Below are 25,188 nucleotides of genomic sequence, written 5' to 3' on the forward strand. Positions count from 1 at the left end.
TCCGCGCCACGGCTGCCTCAATTATATTCACGGTTTCAGATGGCCGAGTCATTAACCGCACGTGCTAAGAGCGCTTCTTAAAAAGCGGCCGAACCTTTCTCGATTATATCGCGCGGCTCGTAATTATCTCACCGAGGCGATTCACCGGAACCTTTTATTCGCGACTTGACCCTTTATTCTTCGCGGCCGCATCGGCCGCGCCGCTAACGATTATTTCTCTAGCCAAGTTCGTTCCAGCTAATTAGAAAAGAATCCAACTCGAGACCCGCAGCCTCCAGCAATTTTATTTGATATCTATGGGAATATTCTATTTATTCAAATTCTAGGCAGGAATATTTGTTCGATCGTAGCTTGTGCAATTAACGACGTGTTAATACTGTGATTATTCAAATTAATGATAACACACCATGTGTACAGTTTCTTCTATTTTCTTGCTCTTGTTCAGTTTCTTTCCTCCATACCCTTATTTTACTTTATTTCTTTTCAATTTTCTTATCTTACTTCATCCACTTCCTCTCCTCCTTCATCTTTTTCCCCTCTTCCTCTTTTTTATCTTCTTCCCCCTTGTTTTCCTTATTTTCTTTCTCTTGCTTTCTTCTCTTCTATTCATCCATCCTTCCAATTTCTTTCTTCCTTTCTAACGACATCACGTCATTCGTCGTTGAAGGATCCAAAAACTCAACGACTCTTGACCGAACGAACGTCGTTGCGGAACGACGTTCGCCTTGCCACTTTGCAGCGTATTACGCTCGAATTCGATTTGGCCCAGTGTCCGCGGCGATCGTTCCGTCGTCACGAGGACGACGTTAATTTAATCGGCATTCTGAAACGACCGAAGAGAGGATAGCCGGTCTGAAGGAGGATGAAAAAGGACACGGCCAAGGCTAAGGGAGAACGGGAAAGAGACAGAGTGGAGGGAGGTGGGGGATGGAACACTCGAATCTGCAAGGGAAATTAACAATGTTTTCCTCTTGCTCTCCTTCTCGAGGATCACTTGTCACTAAGTAGTCTTCCGCACAGTAGAACATTCCACTTTAACTTTGCGCCCTGTCTTCATTACTTTGGCAACGGGCGCACGGCGTCGGCAAAAAACCCTGGCATAGTTGTATACTTTCGCGGCGCTAATTAGGACCTATCAGCAACGCCAGTTTCGTAACGACCCGCGCTTTGTAATTTAAAGTCCCCTATTCCCCTTCTTTCGCTGCGTTCGAGCCTCATTGAATTGCATTGCACACGGCTTTTTGTCCATTCAGCCTCTCGTTGTCGTTTTAATGCGTCAATTATCGTAGAAATTGAATTTTTTTTTAATCATCCTTCGTAATTAGTATCATTAGACACTTATGCAAATTTACATTCCACTGGGTACAGTCGAAAGAGTAAGCCCTAGGCCTAGGCAGAGATTTCTTTCTGCAATAATAAATGAACACTAATATCATTGATATGTTTTAATTTAATCGCAAAATCAAACGCGATAAAAATTTTCTGAAAACGTATCGCGTTTTAAAGTAGTTTTTCTATAAAACGCAGGAGATTTGACTTATAATATCATACATTTTATATACTTTTTCTTTCAAATAAGCGCAGAAAAATCCGCGCACTAATTATCAGCCGTTGAATATTAAAAATCGGGTAAGAGAGTTCAAGCGTCTCGTCTAGTGTTCGACGGTCTGTTTCACTTAATCGATTCTTTGAAACTGGCGAAAGCGCTGCCTTTAAAGGGATCGAACCGGACAGCGGCCAAGACGAGGTCGCAATACTTTTGTCCGCGAGCAATTTGCAAGGAGTTTTAATTAACCGTGTTTGCGAGTAATTTGGCGAAAAGCGGAACTTTCCATAGCAACAGATTTTCCACTGTTCCTCCGCGTTAATAACACGCGTCTAACAAGCACACGTAAATTCATAAACACACGAATAACGCAAAGAGGATCACAGCCTTTGATAGCCCCTGGGACCGACCAGCTTGTCTTAGATGTCCGGGTTCTCTATTGTTCCGAGTCTCTTCAACATTTGAGCACCGTAGTCTCTGGCAATAATACCGAGTGTACAAACGAATGAAATTTTAAACCGGGGACAAGTAGTTCGCATTTTCTACGGCGCCCTTGGGACCTGTAGCTTTCGCGTCGCGTTAAAGCGAGTCTCTGGCAACTTCGACCAAAAAACCAAGAAACTAGCGTCTCGAAAAGTCGCAGCTGCTGAAGCTTTTAGCGAAAACGAAACCGAATTTAAGATTCCAGTATTGTATCAGGTATAAGCAGAGTCGAGAAAGTGGCTATCAATACAGCGGAACGAAATAAATTGAGTGGTGCAGGATTAAGAGTAAGAGTAATTAATAATAATCTTTCAAAAAAAGATTGAGAATCAGACGTACTCCGTTCGCTCTTCTACTAATTTCTAAATGCAGATGATCGATTTTTAGAGTACGGTAAAATCTCTTGTATCTAAACGAAGATAAGATTGTACAAACAGACGAACAGTTTCGATGATAGAGATCGAACAATTATTAAATTCTTCTTATCAATTCGGATAATGCAAACTCATGTTTGGAACTGTTGAGAATTGTGGAACACTAAGGTTACACTTAGAGTCATATTAAAATAGTTTTAGATTTATTTAATAAACGATTTCCAGGATCTTCGTCGATATACATTTGCACGCGTCTCAGCACTTTCTTTGTCACATCATCTTCCATACCAGACTGCCAACAGAACAGTACATTCATCTGTTTTTCGAGACGCTACGCACACACATACTTCCACACATTAATATTCACATACGTGTGTCACTACTACGCGATTAATCTAGTCTAGCACACAAAATTATACATATCTCAATAGGAACATTCAAGTAGTTGTATCTTCAGCACATTTTTTTCACATATGAAATTTATATTGAAAAAAATGGTAATGGTATAATATATTCATCGCGAGAACACACGTTTACGAAGTTCGTATATGAGAGAGGTTGAACTACGAAATCGTATATCAGAAATTCGACAGTAATTTGCTTATATCGACGAGATGTATCACGCATACAGACCTGTTGTGCATTGAATTATAAAATAAGTATTCTTCAGACTCTACTGGAAGATGATCCCATTACGCTATAAACCAATGAAACTTGTAATCCTTCAACTCGATTCTTCATCACAGGACATGCACAGAGGTTTCAAAAAGCGCGTGTTCGATATCAAAATGTGTCGACGACGCTCGCGTTTAATCTTTGACGGGGGATGAAAATTCCGCGAGATACGATGCAATTTCACGAGGCATCGTCGAGATAAAAATGACGCGATGCGGCTGGGTTGGCACGAGCAAAAATCGTCGTACGGCAGCGGCGCAATTTTAAGCTTGTCAGCGTTCTTGCGGGAGCAAGGAAGAAAACGGTCGCCTGGAACGCTGACCGTCACCGCCATTCTGTTTCGTTAAGCCCGTCGACGAGCAGCTCTTGTTGGATAAACCGTGCAACAAGCACGGGACATTATACTTTTATGGCAGCTCGTGATTATGTATCAACCAGACAGATTTATACGTTATGTATGGGCGGTATCGATTCCGCCCGGGCAACAACACCGGAATGCAACGTGCGTTGAGCCCTGTGGGAAATATGCAACGCCGAAGTAATGGCGTTCCAGGGCAATAGACGTTAATCCGGAATAGGCACCTGCCTGGCGGTACGTTTCCAACGGACGACTAGGGAAAAATAGAAGGAAACAGGAATGAAGGATGAAGACAAAACAAAAACCTTTCGGATCGTGAATTATTAGGTAGCGAGAGCGTGAAGATTTTTCGAGGGTGAATGGTAAAGGGGTTTTAGGATGACACGTAGGATATGGCGTTTTGGGGAACGTTAATGGGACGTTTATTCCGGAGTCGTGTGTCGTATATTTTGTCACGAGCATTGTGAACATTTTGCTTTATCCTTGCTTTACTTTTATGTTATTTTCTTTGCACTCGTGAGATATAGGAAACAATATGACGTGAAAAATATTATAGTTGGTGAAAGTTCGCAAGTTTGTGTTTCTCGGATTGTTAACGATCGGGGAGGAATTTCTAAAGCTGTTCACATCTGGATTTGTACGGCGTAGAAAATAACGACGGAGGAAGCGATTGATAAAAGCGTGTATATTTCTTCCTTTTGGATTTTTAATGGTTGAGGAAAATTCGAATCTTTAGGACGGAGAAAGTGATCGACGAATGTTTGCAAATATTATTTTTGGTTTGTTAATGATTCAAGAGAATTTAAATTTCCAGAGTTTTCCATATTATTACGAACGTATTACGAAGGTGTAATTTCAGATGGATCGTAAGTCGCGAGCGAACAGCCTGTCCTGAGAGAAGAAATATAGAGATTGCGACATTCCGAGGAACGTGTAAGACATTTTTTTAAAATGAACCATAATTTGTAAGGGAGAAACGCCGTGTCCGAGAGAGAGAGAGAGAGAGAGAGAGAGAGAGAGAGAGGTTAGAAAGGAAATGTGGAGATTGCGAAATTTTATGAAGTGTACCAGACACTCTTCACGTAAGCTGAGCTGTTCTTTGCCAAGAATGGAAACAAAAATTCTTTAAGGGAACGAACCTTGTATTAAATAATAGATATTTTAATCCCTTTCCTCGACACGTGTCTTTCTTTTAATTAAATTCCCCCAAAATATCCAGACGAAGCGGAAAGATCATTCTCCTAATTGAATTATCAAAAACTACCAGAAATACCAGATAGATCTGTTCTCTAATGTAACTTTGGAAAATTATCAAATTCACTGTCAATTACTGCTTCAGCAAATACACAGCGAGACTTAAACGTTTATAATTCACAATAAAATTATTTTCAAATGATTACATTAATTATTCGTGAGTCGAGAAGGTGAAACAGTGAAAGAATCGAATTAAACCAATATATATAAATCAGCGCTATTGGAAAAACGATTATTTGTCAGTAACCGCGAGCAATTACATTCTCGAACAGTTCCGCTCTCCTTATTTCATCGAACAGATCCAAATGTCGTTTCAAATATCCCAAGAAACGATCGAAACGTCGGCCCATAAAAATCATAGTTTATTGAACAGGGTCCGTACTTACGCTCGTAGCTTTTAACGAGAGCCGCCGGTCCAATTTTTGTCGGCGTTTGATAAATGGAGCGCACGCGGGAAGAACGAAAACGGCGGCCGCCATGAGATTGCCGCGCGGAATTCGCGCGTAAATCGCATTGATAACGTGCCAATGTGCAATCGTTTCGTCACCGATACCCGTCCCGCCGACCGATTCCGATTCCACCGAATTGCGGAAGCGAAGACAAGAAAGAACGATCCCGAATCCCCATTTCCTGACAGAAAACCCCTTGTTCCGGTCGCTGAAAGGACACCGCGCTTCCCTTCCCTTTGTTTCCCCATCGTGCCTCATGGGAAACAGGGGAAATCGACGCGCAGAACGTTTCGTATCCTCCGCGTTTAAAGACTATTTGTTGGTGAATATTAAAAGGTGATGAGTTAATAGCTCCGAGAAATGAAGATGTTTAATCGTGCAGCTTTCTAATAAACGCTTCTGGTGAAAAAGCTGTGCAATTCCAGATGTGGAATAGCCAGCCGTATTTTAGTAACAGCAAATTTCATTGAAGCAGCGATTTTCAACCTTACCCATCTCGTGCCACGTATGAATTATTCATTAATATTGTTTTTATTTGACGATCTAAGAGAAAAAATGTCAGTGTTCCTGATTAAGCAATCAGGTATCACACGTTTTAAAAATTCTTGCAGTACATTGGTTGGAAAATAATCAAAGAACGAAATACCATAGGTTGAAACCGATCCATCTAAAAGTACACGTACACACGATAACCTCGATAGAAGCAAAGAAAGTTCTCATTTTAAAGTAAAAATTGGAAGAAAGGAAGAGCGCACGTGGAGAATTGGCTTCTGATCCAAGTATACGCCATGACACTTCGATGTTCACGTCTTCTTGCTACCTGCAACCCTACAAACCGTTCTCCCCTCTTACAGTTTTCATCCTCACCTTACTTCCTCATCCTACGTTTTCTAGCCACGTATCGTGAGTTTTGTCTAGCACCGTTACGATCTGCGAAAGTCGAGGGTTTAAGCGCAGCAAACCGTGTTTTATCGACGCGATGGTGGCACGAAGTCTGGCTCCCGATCCTCGTCGGGGAAATAATGTTAAAAGTTCATTCATTACTATCGACGAGATAAGGCGAACGAATTATGGACTCCTGATAGTATGCCCAGGAGAGGGATCGTGGTGTGCGATGCCGGTTCGTTTTCGTACGATATAAATCCTGGAACTGTAATTAGGTCGATAAGGCAGCATTTACATCTGGAAACGAGGTACGCCAGCTTTTTGTACTAAGACACGGGATTGGATCGAACTTTCCATAATTGATAGTTGGTTTCGGTGCACCGTTCGAGTTCCGGTCGTGTTCACGATGCGATCAATACGTCCTCGATCGATCGATACGCGTAACCATTAAAAGTCGTTGAGCAACGATGTCGTAATTAAACTGAAACCTGCGTTCTTTCGGTCACTTTCGGTCGAACTGTGTTTTCCTATCCTTAGAAAGTTTCTTAAATTTGTGAGAAATATGAAAGACTCGTTATGAAATATTTTTGTAACGTCTAAAGTATATTACGATAGTCTCGAGATATTACAAATTCTCCTCTTCGTTGAAACTAAAGCAAAATTGAGATACAAAGTATTCGAAGATTTAATGTTTTGCTGTTCGACTTCTCGTTACGAATCGTTAAAACCTGTAGAATCAGTGAAATTTATACTCACGTTTCATTTTATAAACGATACATTCGAAAGGGTGCGAAGAGAAATTCCATGCAAATTAATAGAGAATAAGGCATCCGGTAAAAATGAATTTCTCTTTGACTTCATTTTCCGTGTGAACTTGGATAGTGTTCGTTTTTCCAACTGTCGACGCCGGTTTTACGAGAGTGACGAATGAAATTCGTATTATTATCAGCATCGGACGAGACACAGGCAAGTTTGTTAATTTGCGAAACAATTTAATTACGAAGCGAAGGGGAGTGTGAAAATATCCCTTGCCAAGCTTTAATTACACAGATGCTCTGGCCCGGTTCTTGCAAAAAGCTTCACCGCTACGTCCCAATTTTATTTCGAAAGCGCTGTCGGCTACGTTATTTGTACGATATATTGTTTTATAGCAAACGCGTATATAAATACAGATGACAAATATCATTATTAAGTATTTGTTGGAAAAGAATTTTCGATTGACGCTCGCAATTCAGTAATCAAGCAAGACAGAATTCAATTTTCATAGTGTTCCAAATGTATAAAACTTGGTTGTCTGTCAATGATATCCATTTCATTAGAAAACATAAAAATTGTTGTAAAAAGTAATTTATGATGTTCCCAAATTCTTGATTTATCACCCATAACTAGGCCTCTTACGCATTATATCACTATATTAATTATTTTCATTTTACTTAGTTGTTTCTTTTTTATAATATATACGAGATATTTAATTTTAACGTATTGAACCAAATATTATGTTTCGTATTGGCGGAAAATAATTAAAACTACCAGAAATTGATACTTCTTAGGCGCAGACAGTTTTCTCGCTAGATCGCCGAAACGTCACACAGTGCACCATGGAAGGATGGTACGATATTCAATTTCTACAACAACGATTGTACCGCGGAGAATCGCTGGAAATTTATGATGTCTCCGCGTAGTTGCAGTAAGCCGGAGCTAAGTCACGGTGATTAGTCACTCGAAAAGCGAGTCGTGGCGCTTTTATCCGCGAACAACTTCCTGATCCGGACAATGGATGGTCCAGGGAATATTAGGATTATACTCGCTCGATCTTCGCCTTACTCTATCTGAACACGCTTTTCAGTTTCGTTCCGGCAATAACCGATCTCCCATTCAATCCGAATCGAACCGAAAAATCCGTATAAATTAATTCGGCTGTAATTCTATTCCGAATTTTATTCTTTTCTTCTCTATTTCAAACGATATCGTCTAATTTTCTTCGCGGAGAGACAAGGCAATTCTCTTAAATTTCAATTTACAAACGATTCGAAATGCCACGAACAAACCACATAGCCAGAGTCGGGGGCGATCAATTTCACTACATCCCCGCGAGGAATCGCGCGTGTATCCGCTGAAAAACGGACAGATAATTCTGGATGCCTTGAGAATAGACTACGATAGAGCTGGAAGATTCACAGACAGCCATGGCTCCCTTATTTTCGACCAAGTTGTTCCTTTATCGATCACTCGAGTACTTTCTTATCTTTGCTTTCTCTTCTTTCATGAGCGTCTGTTCTTTCGGAGCTCTTCTCTTTCTTAGCTTTGCAAGTTTCTTACGCATAATCAACGTCATAAACACACCATAAATTAAACTGTTCTTCTATCGATCACTCGATTCCATTCTTATCTCTGGTTTCTTCTCTTCCATACGCGTTTCTTCTTCTAGAATTCTTCTCTTTCTTAGTTTTGCAAACTTCTTACGCGTAATCAATGTTATAAACATGCTATAGATTAAGCTGTTCTTCTAGCGATCACTCGATTCCTCTCTTATCTCACATCCTCTCTTTATCGTTATCATTATCTCTTCACTGACACATGCCTTTTCTTTCACTGCTCCGCCTCTCGTCTTGAGTTTTTCCAACCCTCCACGCGCAATCAACGTTATAAACATGCCATCTCGCTGTTATTCCAGCTCGTGCAAAGAATCAGAATGGGCGATCTCATTCAGCGCGCGCTCGTTTCGCGGAATCGTGTCGCGGAAATGATTGCGCAGCCACGGGAACGATGTCGCCTTTCAAATCCTTTCGCCGATGGCTGGCCTGTCTTTTCCGACGAACGACTGTTTACCCACCGCGATACCTTCTTTGAAGTATTTGACGAAAAGAAACCGGCAGAAAATGAAGAGAAAAGAAACTTATGAGACAGGAAGTCGAAGAGGCTGGGGATGAGATTGAAAAGAGACAAATGGAGGAGTTCTGGCGTAACGAGGCGAACGAAGCGTGGAGGAACGGACCCTTCCACGAGAAATTGAGAGCGAAATGGAAAGAGGTGCGGGCGGAACGAGGCGAGAGGCAGGCGAAGTGTTTGAATCGAGATGAGAAATGCGACAGATAAGACAGAGACTCTCGAGCTTTCCGCGTATAAGGAAGGAACGTTACTGAGGATCGCTATGGTACAGAAATCGCCCGCAGGCTGTGCGATTCGCGAGGCTTCTCGCGCGAATTCGCCGATGAAGAGAGGAGAAGACCAGCTCGGGGAACTCGTATGTCGCTTGAACGTGCATATTCTTCGGGCACGGCCACGAGACGCTACGTGCTTCGAGAGGAAATGTCTGTCTGGAGAACGTGCCGCGGTTGCCCGAGAGACACTTGCAGGAGCGTGAATTTCGGGGCTTAGATGCGCGCGCGCGCGCGCGCCAGCAAAAGAGAGAAATCTCTCGATGAACGGCTATAGTCGTGCTGAGCGTCTGCTGCAGTCTGATATCTAAATTATCGGTTCCTCTTCGAGTTTCTTTTTAGGAAAACTTGCAACTTGTCGTAGTTGTTCCAGGGATCGTTACTGTGCTGATTACTCCAAAGGTACGATGCACTGTGGATGTTGTTTTTTTAGTAATTTCGAAGCGGTGGAATCTAAAATGTTCTTTTTCTGGAAGATCTTTGGAAGATGGGAGAAGACTTTCGATACTACAAACTAAATTCTTGTACGAAATCTGTGACGACAAGATTGATAAGGGATGAACAGTATAATGGTGAAAAATTGCGTAAGGATAGATCGAAGTTCGAAGAAATAAGCCAAGGTCATAATTAAGTTATTAAATTGTTAGAAATTCTAAAGTTTTAAGCCCACGATCTTCTTTATGGTTTTACAACAATTAACCATTCGATTTCAACTGTGAACGAAATATTTCATCGTCGTCCTTTTAATATTTCAAAACCAGCCCTGTCTACATCCACGAATCCCATTCAGTTTCTTCGATGAGGTATCCCGGTTGACTTATCAATCCTGGAAAATCTCCGTGCACAGAATCTTCTTACACTTTGATCCTCTTGCGTCACATTCCTGCGACTCACTTCCAACTTCTTCTGGTTTTTGGTAATGGCTCATCAAGTATTCGCGGCAGATAAGGAACGCGTGTCCCGGTGGCGCGAAGCATTTTCAGAATTATCTGGTACTCTTACTCTCAAGCTGAAGCCAGTCTCGTTCACAAAGACGCGGTAATTCCATTCCCCTGGCAGCCATCAAATTACAAACTGTATCGCGGCCATGGGAGAAAGAGGGAGGATGCTGGGGCCTAGACAGACCCTCTTGTGCGCGATCAGCTGCTAACGATACCAAAAATGAAATTAACCGACCGTGGAGGCGGGAAACAGAGGGCAGGAGGGAGAAGAAGGTTGGATCGAAGCTAATCTCGTCTGGTACAGCTATCTCGATATCCTTGACGTAAATAGATTACCGTGGTGACGTTAGGTGACGTCTGCTTTAACTCGCGAGACAGAGAGGCGGCCAGCGTCTAGCTATGCGTATATACATATATCTATATATATGAAATATAGGGTGTTCCGCATAAGGTAGTGCATAAATAAGTCGAAAATATACAACAAACTACCTGGTCGATTCTTAATTGAGTATGTTGAAATTCTATTTTCTTAACAAAGAGAACTTAAACAAGAAAGTTACATTGATATTCATGTTGATGATTGGCGGAGTTCACTTCGATTTCCTCGACGACTAAGTTTCCGACAAACAAATTTTATTCCACAAATTCGACTTGTCTCTGCGCGTGGAATCGCCCTCGATGGAGATACTGCGTTGTACGGGTCACCTTGTATATATATAGAGGGAAATCTATATTCAGGGGACGACGGTTGGTTTCGGGAAAGCGCGCGGAGGAAAAGACAGTGCGGCGAAGGAGTCGCCGTCGTCGTCGTCGTCGTGGCAGAGACAGAGGGCAAAAAGCAAGGGAGGACCGACGATAGAAAAAGAAAGGAAGGAGAAGAGAAGAGACGTAAGAGGCACACGAATGGGCGGGATTGGATAGAATTGTACAGGACACTGATAAGGGGACTCGGAAGGAACTGGCACGCTTTGACAGCCGGTAAATTAAAGTATATTTCCGCGACGCTAGAAGGCAGATGTGCTGTACGTGGTAATCCGGCAGAGATTCTATGCTGAGATGAAAGGTAGACTCGAAAGAGGGAATTTTTTATGAACGAGATCGGTATGCCAAGACGATGGAAAGGGAACGGACGAAAAGAGAATACAGAGGTTGAACGAGGATGGCTGGAAAATGGTGTCCACCTGAATGCAAGAGACATCGGGACGGGAAGAAGCCAGCGGGGGGAGTAAAAGAAGTTGTCAGAATCAGACGAGAAGCACGGGAAGATACTGCCGCGGAGATCGGGCTACCTGGCTTATCTGATCGGTACACGGCCACGAAACGAATCGATGAAACAGGTACACACAGTGAACGTGCGATCAGCTTTAACAACTTCCACACGAAATCGACGAAATCTTGCTTTTTCGTTCGATCGACCTGTCAACGTGCTTGATACACTGCAATGGGAAATCTTGCTACCGGTATATGTATATAGCTCGCGGTCGGTTATGTATTGCTAGGGTTTAGAAGTTTTCTTCTGTGGCTATCCGCTGGGTCTTTTCGTACTTACGCATTATATATCGTTTAACTTCCAGCGGTTGATTTGACGGATATGTGTGAAATCCAAAAATAAAGTGGCTGTTATACGTTACGGTAAATCTTTCTATATTACGAGCTAAAAGTTTGGAATTGTTAGATGTTTCGCAGAAACCAAGGATTTATGAAAAGGTCTCATCTACGATCGAAAAACAGAGAAGGATACACAACATAAAAGGATAGAAAAACATTGCACCAAAAATCTATTAAAACAACGTAACAATTATTGGACACATTATATTTCAGTTTATTTTAATTAATTTTTTCAAGCGTGACACTGCACTGGACACTCTCAGATGCACCGTGACTCTTTGAGGATTACGGAAGATCATCAAAGACACAACTCTCTGTGATAAATAATATAATTCACTCGTCCCGGAGTACCATCTCAAACAAGGAAGAAAAAATACATACAAGTCAGACAGAAATGTTTCCTATTTCCCTGCGAGCGTGCTGGTCGTAAAAGAGCGGAGGAGGCACGTTAATGCGGAAAATGCGGCCTTTTTTCTTATCCTTTGCAACGGAGAGGAGAAACGTAACGATCTGGACGCATCTCGGCTGCTCGAGGATACATAACGTGAATGGTAAAGACGACAAAAAGGAACGTCGACTATAAAGGGCCACGAGATGTTCCTGGCTGCGTTCTCGATGGTTCGAGCAAAAAAGCCGGTTTGAAAGGTTTGCTACTGATTTTACAAAGGGACGCAAACCGTTTCAGGGTCTCTGAGGAGGCCGATCAGTATTCAACTGCAAGCCTTGGCCAGGGTCATGTGACGAGCTGGACATACACAAGATTTGCCGGAGATTCTTCAGAGTGTACAGGATATGCCTGGCCTGGTAAACTGACCCTACGTGCTCTGGCTCCTTTATACGTCATTCCCATTTCCGATCCGCTCGTTCTTGAGAATTTCGATCGGCGCACGAGCCAATTTATTCCGTACGTCGCAACCGAAACCCTGCACTTGTTTCAGCTCATCCAAGACACGTGAGCCTCCACCGCGTTCACCCTCCGAAAAAGAATCTTTCGTGTGTTTCTTTTGGTCATTACGCCATCTCGAAACACCGCTGCTCTCTGATCAATCCCGACTTCGATCGATCCTACCGAACACAGACGTGATACTCATCTCGAAGTTCAAAGGAAATATATAGCGAAAAAGGAAACGAAGAATATGTGTGGCATCGTAATTTCGTGAACGAATAAGGAAGACTTCGCGTCGACTGATAGTGAATCGAGCTTATGCTTAGGTTAACGTATTGGTACTGAGCGAGGGTTAATTTCGAGAATGTATACGTAGATTATGATGTCTGTTGTCGTGTGGAAATTTCACTACGCGTAACAGAAATATGTCTTTGTTCTTAAAAATGCAGCGTGAGTAGGATGTGAAAGAGCTTTGAATTATTCGAATTGATTTGATTGAATTGAATTGAATTCGAATTGATTATTATTTGAATTGATTTGTGAGAGACGCCAAAATTGAACATATCATAAGACTATATAATCGTTGTATTTGTTATCCGTTATCATAATATTTATCAAACAATTAGTAATTACACATTCCTACGAACAATTTTCGTAAACGTTGGACATTCGAGTACTTTCTAACGGATGAAGTATGTTTGTGAGGTAATTAAGTCGAGAGAAGGGTGGATCTATGTAAAGTGGTTCCCTTTTCACGTTGTCGGGGGAACGTATGACCACACGGCAGAAAATTATTAGACAGCGTAAAGTTGAAATTCTGTGAGACCGCTAAGCAAAGGTAGGGAAGCGTAGTAAGCACCTAAATCCCCGAATACTATTTTTCAGCGCTGCAGTTCGCGCATGTTGGTTCCTTATTAACATTGGCTAATGCTGAAGCCGCCCAACAAGCTGTTTACATGCGGTGGTTTTAGGAGGTGAAGGAGAGAGAGTTACTTCAGTATGAAATGTTTCAACGTGCATTCGCGGGAGACTTCTATACACATCTCAAGAAAATGACGTTTACCCGCGGGAAACGTACACACAAACGTGCAAGACAGAGGAGGGCCATGCGTCGTTGTTGCGCCATGAGACGGCAACCCTCCCAACACCGTGGCCCGCCGCGTTGCCATCAAACGCTTTACGCTCGATATACTCTAAACAGATTAAGAAACACACATACGATGCGCTGTAAAATCAAGGAAATCTGTTAAAAAATTTCTTAGAAATAAAAATAGCAGGATCGATGAACATTCAATTAGACGAGCTTTGATATTATGTGTATGAAATCTCTATATCTGGAGGAGTACAGTATAGTTAAGGCGTGGAAGACTTTTGAACGAATCATTGAGTTGTGAAAGACGTTTAAGTCGTCCGAGTCGTTAAAATTAGAAAAGAAAGGAACTTGAAAAAGATTTCGAGATTACGCTACTTTGTACTTTTGTTAGAAATTTCTATGGATCAGCGAAATAGTTAAAAAATTAAAAGATCAAATTAAAAGAACAAACTATTTAACTTCGTGCATCGAAATTTAATATCTTCCCTATCGCCTCTCTCTTTTACGCGATTTTTCATTCAGGCTACACGTGTATGCCATGTATATATACGATATCATATTGTATGATATAACAGCATATTTATTACTGCTTATACTTTCAGTGTCGATTTCATATTCAATTTGCTTGTATGCATTTGTAATTTGTTTACTACCACGCGTTATTTGTCCATATTTTCCAACCGTTAATATACGACAGAGCATAATATTATGGTAATGTATGTCCATATATGTTGGAAATATCAGCAATGGTACACTCGGACCGGAGCGTGCTAATCTTCGATCTAACTGGAATCCAAACGTCATGGCCAGGCGTTTCCCATTGAAATATTCCAAGACTACTCTTTTGTACAGCAAGTGAAGCACACTTCCCTAGGTCAGTCTGTCACGAAGCATCGACGAATCGGATTAATTCGTGGCAGGAGGATGCTCTTATTCACCGCGTGACCAACTGCTTTTCACGGGGAAAGGTCGTCATTGTGTCCCCGTATCTTTTCATTCCAGATCGACAGTCGCGGCAGATAAGACTAACTGACTGACACGAATAGCATCAGGGAACGACGGCCAGTGGGCGGACAGCAACAGCCCTTTTTTCTCCGCGGCCACTCCAACCTTCCCTGTTCCATTATGTCGCGTGCGCTTCCACCCTAACCGATGGTGTAAAGACCGACAATTTGCCTGCGCTCTGTTTCGTTTTTGTTCTCTTCCCTTTGCCCTGATATCTGCTCCTTTCACGTTGCTCGGATTCCTGGAAAGAGTGGCGAAATGAGAGTGTCCACGGGACACCGGACGGCGTGGAAAGAAACCAGGAAAAAAAGAGAGGGGAACTCGCGACACTCGGTGTTTTGTAGCCCAGCTTCCTACGACGAAGGGTACGCGGCGTCAAGGAGAGCCGGAAAATGAATGTCAGCCACGAGTACCACTCCGGCCCTCATCAGGAGATTCCATTCATTTACCTTCCATCTACCCTTCCTACCTTCGCTCTTTCCGCTATTCTCTTTTCTATGCTTTATATCACACGCTTCCGCGTTACGTTCCGTGTCCCTTAGAATGGAAGTTTGTTTCGAACCGGTGGAATTGTAGTTGATCGAAAGTAAAGCTTTCTGGGCCTCTAATAATATTCGTGGAAATCACTTTTCGGGGTTTTTGGGGGATAGAAATGGCCGTGGAAGATAACATTTTTTAAGAGACATTTACTACGAAGAATTTATGAACGAGGCTGTTTCTAAGCATTAAGACACTCGTTTGAATCATTTCTTTGGCTTAGCTCTGTAATTTTCACCACGACTTCAACTCTGCAAATTTTGCCACGACATCTGCGTCGGTTTACCGTAAACGAATTCACTGTGCGCGCATAGACCCAGTGAGGAAGGGTTAACAGTGCTTCGTCTCTGCCTGGAAAATCGTGTAAGCCGTCTCGGTATCAGGAAAAGTATTTACATATCCGCGTTTCGCGAGCGTGCCAGCCCATCAACTCCAGCATTTTCACGTAAAAATGTCGAAAAGCGTAGCCTGGCGCAGTTCGCCAAGGTATATGTACACGCCTACGCTTTGTAAGTCTGAGTTTCTGGAAACGTAGTCTGCTTTGGTAAGCGGCTTAACCGATCTTAAGCGGCTTCGCGTGTCCCTCTGAGATTCTTGCCCGTTCACCGGACACACCTGACGCGACGCAGGTGAAAATATCTGGAATGTTAGCTCGATTCCCTCGCGGCTTTTCGTCTCTCGAAACATGGTTCAGCCACGGGTCACCGGGGATTCCGATCTCATTTCGAACGAATAAACCTCCACGTCGACATTCCTCAGCGACGATCCGTTCTCATCCACAGTGCACGAGCCTTTGTCAGCGTGTTAATCGTCGGAGTAGATCTGAACGCCAGGATGCAGCGCCCCGTCGAGTTCGTCCAGTAGGTTGGATTAACTGTCTGATGATTATCTTACGGACTACCATTTTGGTCCGAGGATTTCGCGTTTGGAATGTTACACGAGTTCTTTCGAACAGTTGTTAGAGGTGAATTATGTTGCTGTACGTGGTGATCCAATTTTAGCAATACGTGTAAAATTTAAATTGTTTGTTAACCCTCTTATTCTTGTAAATACGTTCTTCGATTCTGTCCTCGCTATTTCAACATTAAGACTACTGATTGGTCTAATAGCAGGACCAAATTTGAATATATACAAAACTATATTACGCAAGGAAGAAGACTTTTATTCAAAATATCAAATTCAATATTATTCAAAACATCAAGAATGCACCGGTTCTACTGTTAACATCGTTAACCATTTTCATAATGAAATTTTCTGACAATTTGAATTTCAGATTGTATTAAGCAAAATTGCATTGACTTGTGTTGTCTATAAATTATCACAGTAAAACCTTGGCTTCGTAAGTCCTAATTTGAACCTCGATAGATCACACGTTTAAGACTACTTCGAAGAAATAAGAAATTCGGATAATACCATACTCTGATTCCAAGGAGAAGGGCCAGAAACTGCGACATAAAATCCATTTTTCTGACTCGCAGCAGTGAGGACGGGTTCAATCGAGAATCCGGGTCGTGCGATTGCGAGTTTACGAGAGTCTGTCTCGGACATCGGGTTTTTATAGGCGCGATGGTTCGTGATTGTAAATGATAAGGCTTTCGTGAAAAAATTTACGGTATATCGAAGCTCGCTTCCGCGATCGTTAGAGGCAAACGTCTCAAAAAGCCCAACAGAATGAACGGAAAGATAAAAGTGAAAAACGAAGCAAAAGTGTCTGGTGGACCTACGAAAATTACATGCTACTAGTTTCTTGGTTCTCGAGGACAAAAATCCAGGAGAAGTTCATTCTTGAACACACGAGAACCCGTAGCTATCTTTCTTTGTCATCCTACTATTCTTCTATACTATACTCCTGTCATCACGCTATCGAAAATTACGTCGAATCAGTGTCTTGTTTCGCAAGATTAAGACACTAGGAAAATTTTTAAACGCACGTAGACCTTGCTGTCTCTCGATCCTCGCCTCTTCCCAACGTCGTTGCTGTTCCCTTTAGCTTTCTCGAAAGGTGGCCCAACCAGCCACGGAAAATGACGAAACGCGGCGTTACCAAAGTTGCGCACAAAACGCATTATACGCGACGTGCTTCGCCGAACTTTGTAAATATATCCGGTAACAAATACGCGAGGAGAACGTGCAATGAGGGAGAAACTGGGTGAAATTGTTTCCATGAAACGTGAAACATTGTAGGCTTCGGCCGTATAATCCTGTCACGATGTTTAATTACGAATTTTAATAATAGTATTGTGGATGGCAAATAGAGTGCTTCTTTAACAAACGATAGCTCTCTGTAGTCGCATGCGCTTACTTTTGTTCCAGTATTTCCCGTTTTGTTAATGGTTTCTGTCTGGAGAATAGAAAATACGTATAATTATGGAAATTTGATTTAACGGTATAGCATCTCCCTATAGTTTGATTTTCTCTATTGTTTCATTTTTCCTAAAGCTGAATTATATCGCATTGGTACTTGCAAAAAAATTAATTACCTGAAATTATTTTTGAAAAATGATTAGCTGCTAAAACATTCAAAATTATAATATTATTGATCATAGTTACATTGGAAGTTGAAATCGAAGCAACATCTGCTGGACCAAAGTTACTTATGATTCATGGGAAGGCAGAGCAGGGTTTCCATCGCGATAACCGCATGGGAGCTTTCTCCCATGTACACTAAACGACACGATCCTTTTGTCCGTGACTACGGCCCGTGACTCGACAGTTTCGTTTGATCCTTTAGTATTAACATTTGTACAACATTATAACCGTATTACATCCGTTGCTACAAGGGCAGCGGGCTTCTTGTGTTGGATCGTAACAAACTTTACGAAGCTCACGATACTCCCACATCTCGAACACGTATCGGTGTTTCTGATGTTACTGTTATTCTAGATAGCACAGGAAATACTAGACATCTCGCGTATTGTAATTCCATTCCAACTTCTAAATCTATTTCTTAAGTATAGTGTAGATTATTTCATATCAGATACACATAGTCGAATTATTATGCTATAATAACTACATATAACATAATCAAATTTTGTCAAGTACTAATGGTAGAGATAGCATTCATCAACCATGAATGCTATCTAATTCACGAGATAAGTATCCAATGAAAAAACCTCAGCAAAGTACTAAATCCTTTTCCGTGGTTCAAATTAACCTCTTCCATCCTCATTTTCCAAATATTCTAACAGAAAGAACCACATAATAGAGGAGGATAGTAAAGTTTCCCTCGAGCCAGCGGTATTAACGTCGACTTAAATTTCCCATATAAAAATCCCAGAAAAATACTAAATCTCTGTTCATAGTCTAAATTAACCCCTTTCACCCCTATTTCCAAGCGTTTCAACGAAGAAAGCGACGAAATTGGACCATCGTGGAAATCTCGTTCGAGAGGATCAAAGAATACTGACCCGGGCATTCACGACCCGAGCGCCATTGTGTTAAGCACAAGGGGATGAAAACTCGATCCTCGCGGATTTTTACAGGAAAAAGCGCAACCATCACGCGAAGGGAGTTGCGGTGAATGGAAGTTACTCGATAAAACTATCGTTGCTGTTCCCGATCGTCACGGTCGAACGTAGCCGACCGCTTCCGGGGTCCCAATAGCGTAACCGTGCTTGTTCGCGGCCCATAACTGCCAAGGGACGGGTCGTGCCATAAGTTATCGGGACGCTTGGCTGCCGTGACATTTTTCATCGACCAGACGGGAAATCGAAGGGTGTGAATGGTGGATGAAATTCGGGATTTCTACCGGTGAAAATTCGGCCCCGTTGAGAGTGACTGAATGACGGGGTTAACGGTCGATTAAATAGGAAATGGGTGAAATTTGGACGTTGCTTGTAAAACAGACGGAATTTTAGAGTTCTGATACTTACATATTAAGACCATCGAAAATTTTTTCTTTTTTTAACATCGGTCATACGAAATAGGATTTAAGAATGTTGATAATTAAATGTGATTCTTCAGGAGTTTACTACTTCTACTTGTATATTAATCTTTCCTTTTTCTGATTTCTACTAAACTATTTCATTTCAATCTAAAAGATCTTTTCTGTATCCTTTTGTCAAAATTTTCACCGTTCCTTTTTCTATACTTTTTCGTTCTAATATATCCCAGATTACCTTCGGCAAGCTACGAACAAGCGACCCAAATTTCCTACAAGCTACACCAGAGAGACGATGCTGCGAGGACAGTGAGTCGTCGATTAAGTCGTCGATGAGCCGAACTTTAATACAGCAAGCGATTCAACCGTTCCGTTGTGTTACGTATTTACGTAACAATAGTTCTCCTCGCGCTTCAGTTGACAAAGTCAAGTCCCACCATCAGCGCCATTTCCTTCAATTCCACGATAATCTGCCTGGCACGAAGGGCTTCTTCGCGTAACGACGATTGTCATGCGGAACCCCTGTCGGCGACTGCATATCGCGGCACATTCCTTAATCGCTTTGCAAATGTCGGTCACGGATATCGGTGACACAATCATGAACTGCGTGGTCTGGCATCCCCCTGGGTCGCCACCGACTCATCCTACCACGGCACAGTTTGATAAGTGGATCCGGCCTCCTATGTCCGGACGACGCATATATCCAAGAACTATATTTTTCAGTGTCAAAAGTAAGACGATTTCCAGCCCTGCGCGCGGTTCTTACGCTATATAGAGCGAAAGGATGAAATCATAGGATCCGACGCTTGCCTCAGCGACTTTCCTTCGAGTTTTTCGTGGCACGAATCTGGAACCGATGGGACATTCAGTCTAGGGTGTACTTTGGAAATCGATAAAATGTTTTTCCCAGTTTCGAGGGGAAAAAGGGGGATGATGTCGGGTGATAATAGGAATAGTTATTTATTACGTATTTATTGAAGAATGCGAGTTTGAGTATTGAAAGTGTATTCGTTTCGGCATGGATGGCAATGGAAATTGCGAGAAATGTTACTTATTAGGTATAGATCGTAGAATGTAGATCGTAGAATGTGAATCGGAATATTGAAAGTGTAATCTTTTTGGTGTAGAAGGTACATGATGCGTGATTCACATGTGCGAGGCAGATAGGAATCGTTGTATTTGTGCGAGTCATGCGATATATTCTAGAAAAAGAATATCTGGATGGAGAATTGGAATACAATCAAAAGTTTGTCCGAGCGAAACTAAGATACGATTCTCTCCCCAACCAGAGAATCGATGTATTGAACTTACTTTCCTATCATTGCGTTTTATCTGCGCCTGCGAGAGGTACGCGGAATAGCTTTTAATCGCCTGCCAATATTTCAAATAGTATATCAGTACCAATGAGTAACCAATGTACACTTATGAAATGAAATCTATTATCGATACTTTGTCCTATTCGCAGTTAAAAGCTTTTACCCTAATAACATCGATCTATTGCTTCATTTATTTTTCATAAGATCGTCGATTTAGCTGTGGTAAATGTTATGCCCGATTAGCACCAATAAGACGAGCAGCATCTCCAAGTCGGAAAGAACCGGACGAGGTTTAACTAGCCCCGTAAATTTATCTTAGCTTAAATGGTACGTTGCACGGAAGAAATTCTACGTATCGCGGTTTCCGCGATTAGAAAGGAAGACGAGGGCGAATGCGGGCGACGTGGCAATTCTCGAGAAGGAAACACAGCAAGACTGATTCATTTTCGTTGAACTTAGATAACAATAAATACCCATTTTCCTTTTCGCTCTTCTTCCCCATCGCCGGTATCTTTAATCAGATTTAAGAGAGCTCAGCCAGAAAACCGCTTCTCTGTCTTCCTGGCTGAGCGCGTAATCGCCTCGCGCTCTTGTTTAACAGCCCGGGCCATCTCTCTGAACCCTCTTCGTGTATAATATGCGCAATTACGATTGTTCGAGTAACCGGGAATCACTATCCAGACCCGATATTTAACTCGCGTTCTCGTGACGCTTTATATCCGCGCGGTGACCCCGCAAATTGCTACGTGCCAGGATGACAAAAGAACGCCGGTGGAACGGACAGAGGAAAGGGAAACGAGCGGCCGCGCCGCGCCAGCAATTAACCCGTTGTTAATTAAATTAACCAAATTACAGGCACGACTGGGGGGATTCTTTTCCGCGGCTTAAATTAAGCGACCCGAACCCGCAATTCCTTGCAGCCGCGCGCCACTGCATTTACCTCGCAGCGTTTATTCTCTTTCTCTCTCTCTTGCTATCTCTCTCGTTCTCTTTCTGGTCGACCAGACGAACCAACTATTTACTCTGTGTACGTCTGACGCTTTACCTCCATATTTCCTTTTTTGCTCGCGAGATCGTTGGCTGCTGTAAAGTTTCGAACTGTTTTACGGGAACCTTCGTTGCCAGCTTTAGTTACGAGATTCCTATTGTCAGCGCTGGATGAAATGGTATTTTTAAATCGAGATGTAAGCTCCTGTCGCTGCATTATAGCGAGGTTATACCGTGTTGCAAAATTGTCTTTGGTTATCTAAATGATTACAGTGGAACTTCGTAATGAGAGTCTAGTTGGTGTCCGACTAGTGTCTAAATCTACTTTTGTGAACGTGAAATCTTGTTATACGATTAAAAATGTCTATAACTTGCTGGTATTACTTACACACGGATCTTCGTCTAATATGTTATTCCATTTGAAAAGAAAAAATCCAGAAATCTTGTAAAACGTATGTATTGTAGACGTATGAATCACACGGAAATTGTAAGGAATCATACGAAATAAAGAGGAATATCGGCAGTCGTGAATGGCCCATTTCAATGAAAAGAGCGTATTCCTTCCATTCTTATCCGTATATCGACAATTTATATTCGTAATAAAACTACTATTGCACCTGGAAGTCGTGACAACCTGCACCTTTCCTCAGACCTTAATTACCCAAGCGAAACCCATGGCAGAAAGAATTTTACGAGTCTACTTATATCTCGTAGCAGTCGTTCGAAATCTGACAAACCTGCACTTCCACGAGTCCAATTACACCGAAACAGTTCCAGCGGACGGTCGAGCGCAATTCTTCAGCGCCAATATCGCGGCGCTGGATCTCGAGAAGAATCTCTTGGTGGCACGATTTCAAGGCAGCGCGTATCGCGTGAACCAATCGACCGGGTATATTTTCGTCAGGCCACGCCATAAAACGAATCACGGTGGAAGGAGTAAGCGAGACGGAACCTGGTGGACCAGAGTCCGGTAGCAAGACAGGCATTGGCTGCCGGTCGACAAGACAACATGCAACGAATTCCTCGTTAATTGAGATGCCATGGACGACTCACCCTTTAACCGGCTTCTGGGGCCAACAATAAATACTCGTTCTCGTGGCGGCTGTTATCTGGCGACGACGTATCTTCATCCAGATTCAGGGTAAAATGCCGGCGGTCTCCGGGAACACCACTTCCACGTATACCAGCTTCCGTCGTCCCTCATTCTTTTCGGTAGTAATATCACTGTATAATTACAACTTCTGCGGTTACGACGAGGGCCGGCCCAGGCATTTTTCTTATCTCCCTGTTGGTCCGCCTGCAGGACCCGCTCTCGCATCTCCTCGTAGCCTTGGCCACGGCCACTTATAGCAAACATAATAGGGTTCTATTCCGAGACCAGGTTTTCTTATCTGATGTACCGCGACCGGCTTCTCTCGGGACGGACACTTATATGGACCGTGTAGCGGAGCACGATGCTCCGCCATTCGACCAGGCATTTTCCTTATTGGCCCTCTTGCAGCCACTCCGCCCAGCAACCCTCTTGCAGCCAATTCATCGCTATCGTTTTCTTTCCCGTGGCTTTGCGGCTACCGAGACAATTCGACTACTTTTCTGAATATAGGTCTGACGTTTCTGCTAGTTTCTACTGCTTCGTAGCGGTAGTCGTTTTTCGGGATTATGGTACTGGTAGCTCTGGTGACCTGGAAAATATATGGGAGGTTAGATTTGGAAGATTTTTCGAATTGTTTGGGTTTCGGTATGAGGAATGCGTTGTGCATGATTTTGACATGATTTTGGAGAGTGTATGAAGTATTTAAACTGCGAAGTTGTAAGTAACTATTATTATAGGTACGGTTAAGTTGATGAGTTGAGCGGTGATTGTGTAATCTGCGCGAGTGTAAATACAAAGAGATATGGACGTATTAAAGAATGTATAGTATCGACTAAATTTGAAAGATTAAAAATACTCGAACTCTGTACATCTGGTGGAATATATAATCGTTAAAATTCCGGAAACGGCAAATGGAAATTAAGGGGGGAATATCGTGTTAATCCCCGTATAAACTCTGTATTGTATAATTAATTTGACAAAATGAATTATTTGGACCATACATTATGAATTTATTTACGTTTATTATTAAATTTAGATATAACAGTAGTTATAAATCTAAATTACGTGTATTTTCCTTTCACCAAACGTTGAACCAGAGTTCGCTGTAACGCATCTCTTTTATCTTGCGATTCTCGACGATGAAAGAACTAGTCAGTCCAGAGGGAACGATACTCGACCACGCGTTAAGATTTATATGATTTTTCCCGTAATAATGACGCCGCTTTGCTGTTTATAAATTCATGCGTTCTCGCCGCGGGAAACGAACAATTTATGTGTCTCTGGCGTGCCACTGTCGAACATTTTCCCACGGTGAACGTAACGTTTCTCATACAGTCACCTGGACATATATGTATACGTGGTCGCATACGTGTACCTTTCTCTACCTTCCTTTTTTTTTCTTTTTTTCATTCATTGTCCAGGGGCCAATTGGATTTTTTCTCGAGCTGTGCGCGACGCATCGAAATTCTGTCGCGCGACAGAATGTAAAATGTGGGCCAATATCGACGTGTTAAAAGAGAAGATTAAAAGAGACGTTAGCAAGGGAAACGAAAGTTTGTCGTTTACCTTTTCGGTACACGATTAATTGTTTCCAAATGGAGAAACACAGGAGAGAAAAACATGATAAGTCAGTCATATTTCTCGTATTTTATAGAAGAGCAATTTAAAAAATCGATACGTTGTCAGGCAACTCCACGCCAAAACTATTTTTCTAATTGTTTTCGGGATTAAATATACGATTCTATTATTTAACAAATATTAATAAGATTCGAGAGTCACATCGATTGTTATTAATTAAATTAATCTAACGCAGTAACTAAACAAATATTGTTTCTTTATTAGAAAAATGTTTTGAGTTGATAATCTATTATTCAATTACTTCATATTAAAATATATCTTTTCAGCCACTTAAGCCACATGAAAATTAGAAAACTAACAAAAGTGGATATATCAGATATCTGTCGCGTGATCTTCAGATGGAAGAAATATTAATTCGAACAGTAAATTCGATCAAAAGCAAATGGTGTAGCTTAACGTGACCCAAATCATCGCGTCAAAGTTCGTAGTATGATCCGGATTATTCCATGGAGAGCGATGTGCAAACGATCATCGCATTGATATCGATGTCGTGTCCTCAAATCTTGATGAAGCTGGTTATAATGCCGGCGGTAGCCTGAGATGATTTCCAGAAACTACGCCGTTTGTACAACCACAAATTCTAGCTACCAATTTAACTAATGACATCTACTTGAAATTCACTGAGGCATTAGTAAATGATTCTCGATAAGTCATGTTCTTACGACGTTATCCATATTAATCGTCTGATGGGAAATTGACTAAAACCTATAGATTTTAATCTGCGATAATTGTGATCACGTTATCTCTAAAATGTTAAGAAAATTCGAGTAACAAATTTAAAAATTGCTCCTTAACGCGGTTATACTCTTAAATTGGCTGATAGGTCGTTATTGGTGTTAACTATCTAACCGAAAATCTATTAAAACGATTGTATTTTACGATAATCATGAAACTGATTATAATTAGAAGTGAAATGGCAAATGATACGAAACAACAAAATCTAACTTTTCTTTTTTGGTGGAAAAGGAGCCAAACTTCGTACGTATGTGGCGAGAAAGGAATTATGTGAACACTGAAGTAAT

General features: G+C 41.9%; 1 long non-coding RNA gene across 2 annotated transcripts in view; it reads right to left on the reverse strand.

Annotated features, from left to right (window-relative positions):
- The window catches only part of LOC110119611, a 209,068-nt gene that overhangs the window by 39,056 nt on the left and 144,824 nt on the right, over positions 1-25,188 (reverse strand). For both annotated transcript variants that reach the window (XR_007225270.1, XR_007225269.1), the window contains exon 4: positions 22,489-23,117. This is a non-coding gene — a long non-coding RNA (uncharacterized LOC110119611). The remainder of the gene's footprint in view (positions 1-22,488; positions 23,118-25,188) is intronic.

Source organism: Bombus terrestris, chromosome 10, assembly GCF_910591885.1.
Source record: "Bombus terrestris chromosome 10, iyBomTerr1.2, whole genome shotgun sequence".
Lineage (NCBI taxonomy): Eukaryota > Metazoa > Arthropoda > Insecta > Hymenoptera > Apidae > Bombus > Bombus terrestris.